Source organism: Podarcis gaigeae (genome assembly GCF_964106915.1).
Source record: "Podarcis gaigeae genome assembly, chromosome: 3".
NCBI lineage: Eukaryota > Metazoa > Chordata > Lepidosauria > Squamata > Lacertidae > Podarcis > Podarcis gaigeae.
Window position 1 is genome coordinate 91,678,945 of NC_139680.1, and position 13,754 is coordinate 91,692,698.

General features: G+C 43.0%; 1 long non-coding RNA gene across 3 annotated transcripts in view; it reads left to right on the plus strand.

Moving 5' to 3' along the window:
- The first annotated feature begins 18 nt into the window (after nt 1-18).
- Nucleotides 19-13,754, plus strand: part of LOC310842088 — a 34,886-nt gene continuing 21,150 nt past the window's right edge. Inside the window, exons 1-3 of one of the 3 annotated variants that reach the window (XR_014562840.1) lie at nt 126-805; nt 1,080-1,147; nt 1,596-2,146. This is a non-coding gene — a long non-coding RNA (uncharacterized lncRNA). Of the gene's footprint in view, nt 806-1,079; nt 1,148-1,595; nt 2,147-13,754 lie in introns of those variants that run through there. The other 2 variants (XR_014562841.1, XR_014562839.1) reach the window with 2 other exon arrangements.

Sequence of the window (13,754 nt, forward strand, 5' to 3'; positions counted from 1 at the left end):
TCTAGAAGAAGAGGAGGAGGAGGAGCTCCCGCCCCTCCCGCCGGTACCAGGTCCCCCTTTGCACAAGCTCATTGGCTGCCATGAGCGGCGACGTCACGGAAGCAGATTAGCAGCCGCGTCTGGAGGAGGAGGCGGGGTGCGCGGGGGGGGGCAGTTAGAATTGAGGTTTTCGAATATGGGCTTTGCCTTCCTTCTTTGTGCGCGTTTCTCTCTCCCGGCTCAAACGCCGTGGCGGCTTCCTTCAAGGGAAGCACCTTTATGTTAACCACGCTAGCCTTGATTATAACACGACGCCGTGAACTGCCGCTGACATTTATTGTAATTTATACTTGCGTCACGATAATAGTACGTTATTAACTTGGTGAAGTGAAGTAGGGGTGAGGGAGCAAGGGACGCGGGGGAGGAAGGCTGTCGTTTCAGTCAGGAAAGTCGGTTAGTTCCCTGAAGGTTGGGAGCGAGAGACAAGAGGAGGCCCGGCTGAGTTTCAGAAGGCAGCCGGCCACGTCTGCTTTGTCCTCTTTCCTGCCTCCGTTGCCAAACTTCTTTCACCACCAGAAAACAACTCCGCACTTTTGAGAACTGCTCCTCAACATTTCTCTCGGCGTCTGCAATGGCGCCCCTAAGGGTTTCGCGCTGCTAAGCCACAGGTTCAGCTTGGGACCTTCTCTTGCCCTATATGGCTTCGAAAGTCAGCCCCGAAGGGAAACTCCCCCGGGGAAGGACTTCTTGTCTCGCAGCTGCACTATTAGAAGCCGCTGCTGGATGCAGTTAATCTCTCTCAATTCTGGGCACGCCTACCTTACAAGTAAGTGTGCACCATTTTTCAGTATTTAGGGGTCCAAATCACCAAGAAACTTAACGAACTTCTTGTTTTTCATATTGTATTTTTATCTCGTGAAATACCTCTGGGATCTGCAGATGAAGAGCAGTATACAAATTCAGTTATACACACACACACACACGGTAAATAATCAAATATGTTTGATTTTTTTTATTATGTAGCCCGATGTGAAAGGCAGAACCTGTAACGTGCACTTGGATACTGCAGGCTCGACTTTAATATTTTCTTTTATCCCCAGCGCTCTTAGAGGCTGCTGCACATCAACTTACAGCATTTGAAAAGGAGATCGTTAGTTACTCAGGAGTGGTAAGAGGGCTGGTTTCTAACATTTATAACCGGCTCTTTGAATCTGATAAGGAGTAAATTTATTTGCTACATATACTGTGGGGAAAAGAGCTAGTTAGACAAATAGAAATAAATGACTGGAATGCTTTGTGCTTAAAGCCAGCATATAAAACAACATCTGCTACTACTAGGGAGCTGTAGGTGAAAATACTGCATAATTTGTACTCGACACCAAGGAAGGTAAAGGGACCCCTGACAGTTAAGTCCAGTCGTGAATGACTCTGGGGTTGCGCCGCTCATCTTGCTTAACAGGCCGAGGGGGTCAGCGTTTGTCTGCTTCCGCAGACAGTTTTTCCGGGTCATGTGGCCAGCATGACTAAGCCGCTTCTGGTGAAGACAGAGCAGCACACTGAAACACTGTTTACCTTCCCGCTGGAGTGGGAAGCACTACGTGCTTTCGAACTGCTAGGTTGGCAGGAGCTGGGACGAACAAGAGGAGCTTACCCCGCCGCGGGGCCTCAAACCACCGACCTTCCAAGCGGCAAGTCCAAGCGGCACAGTGGTTTAAAGCGCAACCCGCGTCCCATTAGATAAACCCTAATGCTTATCCTATATGTTGGAGAGGTTGTGGTATGGTTGATACATATACTTCCATATGTGATGGATTGTTCCCAGGTACAAGTGTTTTGGGAGTTGGTATACCAAGAGATTTGTGCAATTACTGGTCAATGAATACATCCATCTCCAGCATTCATTATGTTCAATATGTTTGTGGATAGATATTTAGATTGTAATCATAAAGAATTGTTGAGTCGTTTACTCTTGACTGCAGAAGCAGTTGTAGCTCAGAACTGGAAGACACATCGCAATGTAAATATTGACCAGTGGTGTAGCCTGTTATGTTATGTTAACTTACCTTTCACATCTGTTTTGTTTTGCTTTATCTTTAATTTGTATTTTCAAAAGCTTTGTCTCACTTGTAAATGTCTAAAAGAAAAATAAAGGCATATCTCACATGAACACTCCCATCCTACACATGTTTTCTTGGAAGTTCTATTGAGTCTGTTGAAATTTTAAATTCTCTTCTGTACTACAGTTTTATCTATCCCTGACAGACAGAAGTAAGCCCATTGAAAATTGCTTAGAGAAATAGGTGATAATTAAGAAAAAGCAGTGTAATTCTTTTAAGTAATACAGGGTTCCAGCAATGGAGGGGTTTGGTTTATTTGTACAATGTTTGGTTTATTTGTACAGTCAAACCAGTCCCTCTAGGCACAGAGCAATTAACTTGGACTACCTGTTCAAAATGTTAAACGTGGCATGTACCTGTGTTTTGATGGAATTCTAAGACAGCATTCATTGTGCTGTAATGTTCTAGAATGAGGGAGAAACAGTACTGTTTATAAAAGGCTGGTTGTGTGCCTCTCTAGAAGTCGCTTAAAACAGAGAGAGATGGCATCCATAAAGAAAACCAAAAGCACATTGAACGTGCTATGTCACATGTAACAAGCACATGTGTCCACTTATTTACCAGTGCACACAACTGAACACAAGGTGTGTTCTTCACACCTGATGAAGTATATGGATATTTCCTAGAAGAATGTGGTATCTGCATAGAACAGACTTGCACATCCCGGATGAAACACAGGCCCTGTATATTAGGGTCTCAAAAACCTATTTCAGCTGCATGCCTTGGATAGCAAAACTTGAGGAATTGGCTTGGGCACATCACAAGCTGAGCAGGTCTGGAATCATTGCAAGTGATGTGCTGTTCATTTCCCCTGAAATAAATATGCCGCACAATCCATCTCTGCTAACATAAAGCTGTACAGATAGGAATCACCAAACATATAAGGGCTTAACCATTTATAGAAGGCCCCCCTTCTCTCCCCCCTCCTCTTGTCTCCCCCAACTTTATATTGTATACAGTAGTAAAATCTCACATTTAATATAACTTATCTGCAGAAATAACTTTATGATCTGAAAATGGAGACAATGTATGTACTTTTTCACCCAAGAAAACCTTTAAAAAACACAATGGGGGGGGGGAACGGGGTAAAAAAGTCCTGCTTCAAGTTTGGCTCAAATAAACCTATCTTTTTCTAGTTTGTACCAGAATCCTATTAACAAAATTAAGGTAAAGGTAAAGGTACCCCTGCCCGTACGGGCCAGTCTTGACAGACTCTGGGGTTGTGCGCCCATCTCACTCAAGAGGCCAGGGGCCAGCGTTGTCCGGAGACACTTCCGGGTCACGTGGCCAGCGTGACATCGCTGCTCTGGCGAGCCAGAGCCGCACACAGAAACGCCGTTTACCTTCCCGCTGGTAAGCGGTCCCTATTTATCTACTTGCACCCAGAGGTGCTTTCGAACTGCTAGGTTGGCAGGCGCTGGGACCGAGCAGCGGGAGCGCACCCCGCCGCAGGGATTCGAACCGCCGACCTTTCGATCGGCAAGTCCTAGGCGCTGAGGCTTTAACCCACAGCGCCACCTGCGCCCCTTACACAAAATTAAGAGCCCTTACTTAAAATAAGGGGCACTTAATAAGTAACTGCTGCATGATATGTTGCCCCCACCTCTTATTCCACTTCATCCAATCAAGGTATTGCCTGGAAGAAATCTTACCAGTCCTAAGTAAACAAACTGAGCAAATAACAGTGACAGCTATGCAGGTAGAAAGCAAAGAGGCATGATGACTATCCGCTGCAGAAGCTTTGAGAGGTTGCTGAACAAAGCCTTCAGGGACATGATAGCCCTATCTGACTCACAGGTTGATTGCTCCTTGGTTATCACAAAAAATGTGGGCCTCAGGGAAGGGCTGGAGGAAATGATCCATTAAAAGAGACCTATTCCATGGGGGACACACACGGATATCCACTTGTATATTGTAGGGAGTGGAGGAAGGGCTCCTAGTACCGTGTGAGTCAATTGATCATGGGAGACATAGATATGTGAAATTTGTGCAGACCACATGGCAACTTGCCTGCCTGGTGCAAAGACAGCAGATGGCACATGCCAGCCTCATTTGCTTATGACATGAAGCCAAACTATGGCTTAGCACAAATGAACAAACATGGACTTCCAGAAGGAAGCTCACAGCTACTTTGCTCCTCTTTCTGTCCTCCTGCTGCTACACTGCTGTAAGCAAAGCCATGGTTTGGCTTAGTGTTATGTCCAAACCCAAGATCATGGTTTATCTTCCCCAGGTAAAGCATGAGCAACAAGTCATGAACAAACCTTGGCTACAGCTCATGGCTTGTCTGGAACAAAATAAACCATGAGCCCTGGGTTCAGATGCAACACTAAGCAAACTATGGCTAAGCTCACAGCAGCCATGTAAGACTAACACTTGTAAACAATAAAAAATAATAACAGAATATGTAACCTAGAACATGCAAGTTACATTGCAAATGATGAGGGATAGCCATGTATTTCAGATACACAGTCCATTGGAAGGCAAACACAGCTTAGGCAAATACATAAAAATGTGCAACCATGAAGAAAATATTACCCAGAAACTAAAAAGATTTGCAAAAAAAAACCCCTTCCAACCCTATTTTTGTTGGGGTTTATTCTTAAAATTCCTTTTCCTGTATTCTTTCTCTGCATTTGTTATTCTGTTAATAAGTGAAAATAAGATTACTGTTAACATATTTGTTAATTCAGAGAAGCTACAGTTTCAGAACTATACTTTCTTTGAAGAAAATTAATTCTAACACAGCAGATATTTTTCCCAATGAAGTTAGGAAGTAGACAACTAAAATATGTCTTTCTTCTCTGCTGCAGAATATCTATATTCTTATGCTGTTTTCCATTTAACAATCTGCAAAAGAAAAAGTCAGCGCTACAAAACCATTCTTTCCAATTTACTGTTATTTGAGTTTTCAGGAAATCACTCGTTAAAATAGGCACTGTACTAATGTATTTGTTATTCTAGCAGAATTTATTACTCTGGATTTGATATAGCAATATTTTTAGGGACCAGGTATCACTGTGATGAATAGAATACACTTTCCTCCAAATATTTAGGAATATTTTGCAGTGAATGGATGCTTCACCCTATTAAATGTACACCTGTGGAATAGTATCTTTAATAATTGTGTTGATTATTTGCCATGTGACAGCTCTGGAGAATTCCTTTGTGAAAATATTTAACAGCTTATATACCACCATCCAGAACTCTAGTTCTCTTAGAGGTCAGTTTTCCCCAGCAGTGTATGTTTCAGTGGTGCACTGTTCCATCCACCTGGTCATTGAAAACAGGTATAAGGAAGGGTTGGAAATGAGGTTTAGTACTGGAATTTATCTTAGTGATTAATGCATAGGTGAATAGATATGTGCCATTTTAAATATAGTTTGGTTTTGCAATGGTTTTAAAAGTGTGTATGTAGGTACATTCAATTTTGAAATGATTTTCTTCTTTCCATACTGCATTAATTTCCATACTGCATTAATTACGTTCCACAAGTGGCATGTCCCAGACACTGCTCTTAGGATCAATTGTAGGAACATAGGAAGGTGCCTTATACAGAATCAGACCATTCATCCACCTAACTCAGTATTGCCTTCAGCCTTTCAGACATGAGTTTCTCTCAGCCCTACCTAGAGATGGTGTGAATTGAACTTGAGGGCTTCTGCATACAGAGCATATGCTCTACCACTGAGTTGAGAACCTTCCCATATTGTAAAAAAAAAAAAAAAAAAGTTTAAAAGCCCAGTGATGTTTGAGGTTCAGTAGGTTTTCTGCTAGAGGCTGACCCTGGATACTCATCTGTAAGGCCCTCAGCTACTCAACTGAGCCCAAACTTCCCTCAAAATACTTGCTGCCGCCACCTATTGACATATAGAGAACAGTGGGTCTCTCTCTGTAGCCCTACTCAAGTGTATCTACACAGGTCAGATGGGGTGAGATATAGTTACCCTGGAATCCACCCAAACTGCAACATGGACTGTTAAAAACACAAACAGGTATTTTCTTAAGAAATGTTACATCCAGATTAAGTAGGGTAAAGGTAAAAGACCCCTGGATGGTTAATTCCAGTCAAAGGCAACTATGATGCTCATCTCACTTTCAGGCCGAAGGAGTCGGTGTTTGTCCACAGACAGCTTTTCAGGTCCTGTGGCCAGCATGACTAAACCACTTCTGGTGCAATGGAACACCATGACGGAAACCAGAACACACAGAAAGGCCATTTACCTTCCTGCCGCAGTGGTACCTGTTTATCTACTTGCACTGGCATGCTTTCAAACTGCTAGGTTGGCAGGAGCTGGGACAGAGCAATGGGAGCTCACCCTGTCGTGGGGATTCAAACTACCGACCTTCTGATCGGCAAGCCCAAGAAGCTCAGTGGTTTAGACCACAGTGCCACCCACAAACTCCTTCCCTACAGGGTTCTTAGCTTCCTGACCTAACCAGACTGATTATCCTAATCCTTCTTAATGGACTTTAACTATGTGTCACACTTGTTGTTTTCCCCTTCAGCCTTTCTCTGGTTCCCACATCAACCCTCCATTCAAGTTTCTAATTTCTCTGCCTATATCTCATTTTAACTCCACCCAACATTCCATCTGACTTCCCTGCTGTACATCCTTATTCCATTCACTCTTCTGTTGCAATGAGGCGCTAAGATTTTGCTAAGATCTGTTCCTAAATCTTGTCTTCTTTTCCTTACTGTCACACAATATTTTTTTTAAAAAACAACCTTATAAACTGCCCTGGAATCAATTCTGTGGAAGAGGCCTAGGTACTTAAAAATACTCAAGCACATATTTGCTTGAAGTTTGGATGTTCTAATTTAGATGCCTCTGGGAAACTAATATAGTGGCCTATGAACAAATTAATATTTTTCTTCATTCGTTTTCAAAGGGGCAGAGGGAGTAGAAAACCCAGGGCTCAGCCACATGTACCACTCCTTCACAATGTTCCTGGGAACAGGAGTGGTGCAAAATATTGTGCCGGCTTCATTGGATAGCTTTAGCATACTCAGGAACTGAGTGTTTTGTGTCACTTTTGTAGGAAATGCATACTTTTTTTGTGCATTCTGCAATCTCAGTTTTTTGGAGTTTCCACCACCCCACTCCAATATTTCCATTCTTTCTGCCACCTGCTTACTCCACCCTCCCCAACTGTGTTCTATGTTTTTAGCTGTTCTTATTTTTATCTGTAATCTGCCTGTCATGGGAAAAAGTGGAGTATTAACAACAACAACAACAACAACAACAACAACAACAACAACAACAACGTGTATGGAGAAACAATGGTCTCAGACTTTCCTATAAAAGGGCCAACCATGCTTAAGAATTGTATGTGTTCTAAATAAAACAGATCAGGTTTAAACTTAAATCTCTTAACTTTGCAGCGTTTATTGCCTGCTGCTAATTTTTAACTACTATTCAAATAGTTGGAAGAAGTCTGATTATATCATTGGATTATCTTGTTCCAAACACATCACATGGTGGTGGGGGGTGGGGGTGGGAGAGAGCTTTGGTTCCATCCCTTCAAGAGTTGCCTCATGATTAAGGCTGAACCTTTCTATCCCCTGAAGGGGATGTGAGGAAACAGAAAAACACAAAACAGTAATCACTAGACATTTCTTGCACCAGAAATGGTAATCTGGGAAAGACTTAATGGTCAAATAGGAACAATCACTTTCTTTACTGCTTTCTTTATAAGCACAGGTAGGAAATGAGAAATAATACATACTGTGGAATTATGTTGCTGGCATACATGTTAGATCATTATAATTATATTATAATTATAATTGTCTGTCTCAGGGGACAATGGAGTGTGCCTCCAGGGGTGAAGTCAAACCACTGCATTAGCAGCACCAAAGTGACCTCCCAGGGGCGCAAGCCTAGGAAGTGTGTATGAAGGTCCTGGGCTGCCCAGATGACAAGACCACCCTCTCAGCCTCACTAATGTGGACCAAAGGAAAGCAGAGCAATACATTTGGCACCAGCTTGGCTTTAGGAGTTGCCAAAAGAAGGTGCACAAGGCGCCACTCAACCATTTTAGGGACTCCATTCTGGATCTGTGAAGGATTTACTCCTTAACCTTTTCTTCTTCCTAAGATATCCCACAAAGCAGCAAAGGTTTCGGATCAGTTTTGCTTCTTCTAGATGGGCTACCTTCCCAGGTTTGCGAAGCCCATCTGCCCTTCACTCCCCTCTACAACAGGTGCAGAAACCGCCTTCTTGACAGTTGGACCCGCTATTGGTCTTGTCTGCTCAATCCTCTGGAGCCTGTCTTCGCATGCAGGGCAAGTCCCTAACTCACCTAACCCAGGTGACAGCTGAGTGCAGGGTGGGGACCAAAGGTGGACAAATTACCCCAGAAGGAGCATGACATGTCCCCCACCAGAGATACTACCCCTCCCCTAACAAACCATACACTCCATTATAATAGAAATGAGATTTAATAATCTAGGAATGGCTAAAGGAAATGTACTGACTTGCTGGCAAATAATAACTTGCCACACAAGGAAGTGAGGCAACCTATGGAACAACATCTACTGGGTAAAAAAATTGAGCTGGGTAAAAATTCTGCCCAAAATCAAACCTGACTGTAACTTAAAACCTATCTCTTTGTATTTGCCCCAAGTATATCTGTTCCTATTAACACACAAAATTAAAGCAAAATAGTCAGCATATTGATTAGTATCCCTTCCTATTCACAGCCAATTCAAAAAGCACTTATCCCTGCTAGTTAAATGACGACTTCCAATGGAATAGACATGTCTATTCCAATGGAATAGACGACTTCCAATGGAATAGACGACTTCCAATGGAATAGACAGTTGCAGCAAAAGCATCATTATCTTGTGGCATATGCCATGAAATAGCATCTGATGTAGTGAGCTCTAGTCCACAAAAGCTTTAAAGCCTCACTTTAGCTGTTTGTTGAGTTAAACTCTGCATTTTTAAGAGTTACCACCTTGTCAGGTAACCAATACTGCTGATCTCAAGAGGTTTCTATATGTCCTAAATTGTAAGAAAAACAAACTTGCCTAAAGAGGCCTGAATGTTTACACTAAGTAGATGGGCAATATTCCATCTTTCACCAGAGTTGTGTATATGGTCCCCTAGATGAAAAGTCCTTTATCTAAAAATTCCAGAGGCTACAGACAGATAAAAAGAACAAACAGTCTTGTAGCACCTTGAAGGCTAAGGCAGCAATTCTATGTATGCCAAGTAGTGAGAAGCCCCCATTGAGCTCAGTGGAACTTATTTCTGAGTGAATTTGCACGTGTCATACCAGATTTGTTGTGACAGAGAAATTACTGATTATAGCAGAAATAGATGAATGTGGTGGGACTGAGGACATAATAATATCAAGTTTAAGGGTTTATTTCCCATGATCCTTAAATTCTCAAGAAGACAGTCTACTGTTACAAAGTGGAATCATCTTTTCTGGGTATCATAACAAAGGAAGAACTATATTCTTTTTCACATGAAACATTACAGCATGGGTAGGCAAACTAACGCCCGGGGGCCAGATCCAGCACAACCGCCTTCTAAATCTGGCCCATGGGAATCAGCGTGTTTTTACATGAGTACAATGTGTCCTTTTATTTAAAATGCATCTCTGGGTTATTTGAGGGGCCTGCGTGTTTTTACATGAGTAGCATGTGTGCTTTTACTTAAAATGCATCTCTGAGTTATTTGTGGGGCATAGGAATTTGTTCATATATTTTTTTCAAAGTATAGTCTGGCCCCCCACAAGGTCTGAGGGACATTGGGCCGGCCCCCTGCTGAAAAGGTTTGCTGACCCCTGCATCAGTTTTGACATCTTTATCTACTAAAATGTCTTATTTATCCTGTCCTGTTGCAAACAGGATGTTTAAAGAGTGGTAGAAAAGTAGAAATTCCCTACCTTTTCCATGTATACTTAAAACCAGTGTCTTTGGTGAATGGGGGAACGCTATTGGCGGGGGAGAACCTAAAATACATCACACTGGAATAACTTTCATGGGTCTTTTGATCCAGGCCAGAGTGCTCTAAATACACTGCCGCAGCCTCTTGAGAATAATGTGTCACCTGACTCAAAACATCTTAGTCAATTAACTGGAACTTTTCCAAAGCAATCTTAAAGCATGTTTACTCAGAGATCAAGCTCTCAAAGTTTAGTGGGGCTTACTCTCTATGAAGCATGTTTAACATTCCAGCCTTTATCACTTAAATCTGCACACATTTCAATGCAAGTAGAACAATAGTTTTCAAGATGAAAACATGCTTTGTTTTTCCATTATTCGTGCATCTGTCACAGCAGATACCACCTTAGTAGAAGCATTCCCACTGTATGAAAGAGAAGCAGAAATATTTATCCTTAGATGCCTGCCTACCATATGAAAGCTAAAAATAAGTTTACGGTATCTTTTTTTTAACTGAAATTACTGAAAATCAGAAGAGTTTATTGAGGAAGCTCATATATATTGGTCTACACCTATCAAAATATTTGGGAAGAGAGAGCTGGGTTGTCAAATTCAAACAGATGTTTGGAATTGGATTTGGCAGTATGACCACAACAGACAGTACAAAGTTGAAATAAATTTGTTTTTCCCCCTTGGCATCTAGTTTACAAGATTATGTATATCTATGATGTAAATGGTGTGGGGGTGTATTTAAAAAGCACAAAAATGTATAAAACACATTCCTTCATATTTGTTCACAGGCCAGTGGTTTGTTTTATGCCATGTTATCATTTTTTCTGCCTCCCTTCTCTTTCTATGAATGGGTTAAGTTTTCTTCAGGCTGTGTATACACCATACATTTAAAGCTCCAAGAATCCTGGGAACTCACAAAGCTATAATTCCCAGCACAATTAACAAACTACAGTTCCCAGGATTCTTGGGGGCGTGGGGAATATTTTTTAAATATATGGTTTGTATGTAGTCTCTCTCAGCCACAGACTGATATTGTCTTTTACAAGCAACCTATCTTTCCAAGGCAGCATTTCCTGCAAACAAGGACACGCACAAGGCGCATCATATAGAATTACTACAAGCAGATAGGTAAAGGTAAAGGTACCCCTGCCCGTACAGGCCAGTCTTGACAGACTCTGGGGTTGTGCGCCCATCTCACTCAAGAGGCCGGGGGCCAGCGCTGTCCGGAGACACTTCCGGGTCACGTGGCCAGCGTGACAAAGCTGCATCTGGCGAGCCAGCACAGCACACGGAAACGCCGTTTACCTTCCCGCTGGTAAGCGGTCCCTATTTATCTACTTGCACCCGGAGGTGCTTTCGAACTGCTAGGTTGGCAGGCGCTGGGACCGAGCAGCGGGAGCGCACCCCGCCGCAGGGATTCGAACCGCCGACCTTTCGATCGGCAAGTCCTAGGCGCTGAGGCTTTTACCCACAGCGCCACCCGCGTCCCTTTTAAGGATAACAGACAGCTAATTCTAAGTTTTAACTTTATGAATATTTTTGGCATCCGTCAGTTTCATGAAAATATGCAAAATGTGAACTTCACATGCACATGTAATACCATGTATCTGTAGATACGGTTTTATTGCTTTCAAGAAATTATGTTACTACTTTTAGAAATTGGGTTTAGTATTTTCTCCTGTTTTTATCTTGTATACCACTTTGATGGCCTCTGGCTGTAACTTATGACACGTTTCCGAATAGCCATCCATACTGAACATATGCATTGCATATTCAGTCTTGATCTCTAGCATAAGAAGAGTTTGGATTTGATATCCCGCTTTATCACTACCCGAAGGAGTCTCAAAGCGGCTAACATTCTCCTTTCCCTTCCTCCCCCACAACAAACGCTCTGTGAGGTGAGTGGGGCTGAAAGACTTCAGAGAAGTGTGACTGGCCCAAGGTCACCCAGCAGCTGCATGTGGAGAAGTGGCGAAGCGAACACGGTTCACCAGATTACGAGACTACCAGTCTTAACCACTACACCACACTGGCTGGGGTGGGGTACACTTTTTCTGTAATCTGCCAGGGGCCAGTACATCTCTATGTTTCTCTGCGCGCGCACACACACACACACACTTACCTCTTCCTCCCTGTTCTTCAGATTGCCAGGAGAGGGACAGGCCACTCTTAACCAAGTCCTTTTCTTCCATCTCCTTCCATTGTCAGGTCCCCCCCCCTCCTGCCCTCCTTTTGGGCTCCCAACACCTACATGAAATGTGACCAAGGGTTGTCCACAGCCACTTTAGCATCATTAAGGACCTGCTCTTAGTAGAAAAGCTTTTTAAAAGAATAGGGATTTCATTTGTGGGGGTTTGAAACTGAAGAAGGCCATGTTCCTCCGGAAAAGAAGGGAGAGTAACATGATATGGAAAACACATTTTGATTACCTGCTGCCGGTAATTTAGATTGCAATAACCAAAGTCTGTGCTCTGAAGTGTTTACAATGTTATTACATATCCATATAGGCACTCCATATATTTATGATGCTAGAGAGCTCACTGCATATGCCGCTGAACTGTACTGCTCTCTCTCTCTAGTGTTGCCAGCATTTGCCACAGAAGTATGTCAAGAAATGGTGGTCAGTTTAAAACAGCCCCCTCAGACTATTGCAGCAGGCTTTGCTGAACAAAGTACCGGTATATAATTCTGGTGGTCTAATTTTCATTACCTTGTCTAGCTGCAATCTCATTGAAAGGCTCCGATTCTTACCTAGATTCTAAACTGCTAAGGGCTTTGAAAGGTATTATCAAGAATCAGGTTCTCCCATATTTTCCTCCTCCCTGTGACCATCAGGTCCAGCTGGGCGCATCACTCCTTCAAATGGCAAACCTAGCAGGGAGCCATGAGGGGCACAACCTCCTCCATCATAGCACCAGACCTCTGGCATATTATCTCCAGGGAAGTCTATCTGGTCTCGCTGCTGTGTGTCTTTTGCCACCTAGCTACAACACAGATAGTAAGCTTCCTGAAAAAGCTAGCAGGAATGGGTTGTATTCAAAGTAGCAGTAAGTGAATAATCTGTTAGTGCAAGGATTTCTGCTTTCACATTGGAATGTTCTCCCCCACCCACATGCCCCCTAAACTTTCTAGGGTGTTCCCTCAACCCTCGAGAGCAGATTTGGGGAGGGTGCATGGTGCAAGTGGGGAATTCTGTTGCACAAGCATAAATCCTTGCACTAATGAGTTAAAATGCAAATGCAAACAAGTAGATTCGTACCTTGGTTGACGAACACCTTAGCAGTCGAAAGTTCTGGCTCCCGAACGCCGCAAACCCAGAAGTGAGTGTTCCGGTTTGTGAATGTTATTTTGGAAGCTGAACGTCTGGCAGGGCTTCCTGAAGCCAATTGGAAACAGCATCTTTGAAGTAAAATGCTATGGAAGTCAAACGGACCTCTGAAACGCATTCTGTTCCGCTTCCAAGGTATGACAGTACTGTATTTTTCTGCCTATAAGGCAGCCACATGTATAAGATGACCCCTATTTTTTTGAACCCTTAATTAAGAACGTCCTTGGTATGCCTCCCCCCACCCCCAGTTTGATTCCCTGGCACCATATTTGTATAGATTAACTATCCCAAAATACAGACGTGCCTTCACACTGGCCAGATTATATGTGCTGCCCTCTGCCGTACTGGAGGGCAGATACCAAAAGATTCCAACTGAGAAACGACTCTGCCCATGTGCAGATGGCAATCTGGAAACAGTGGC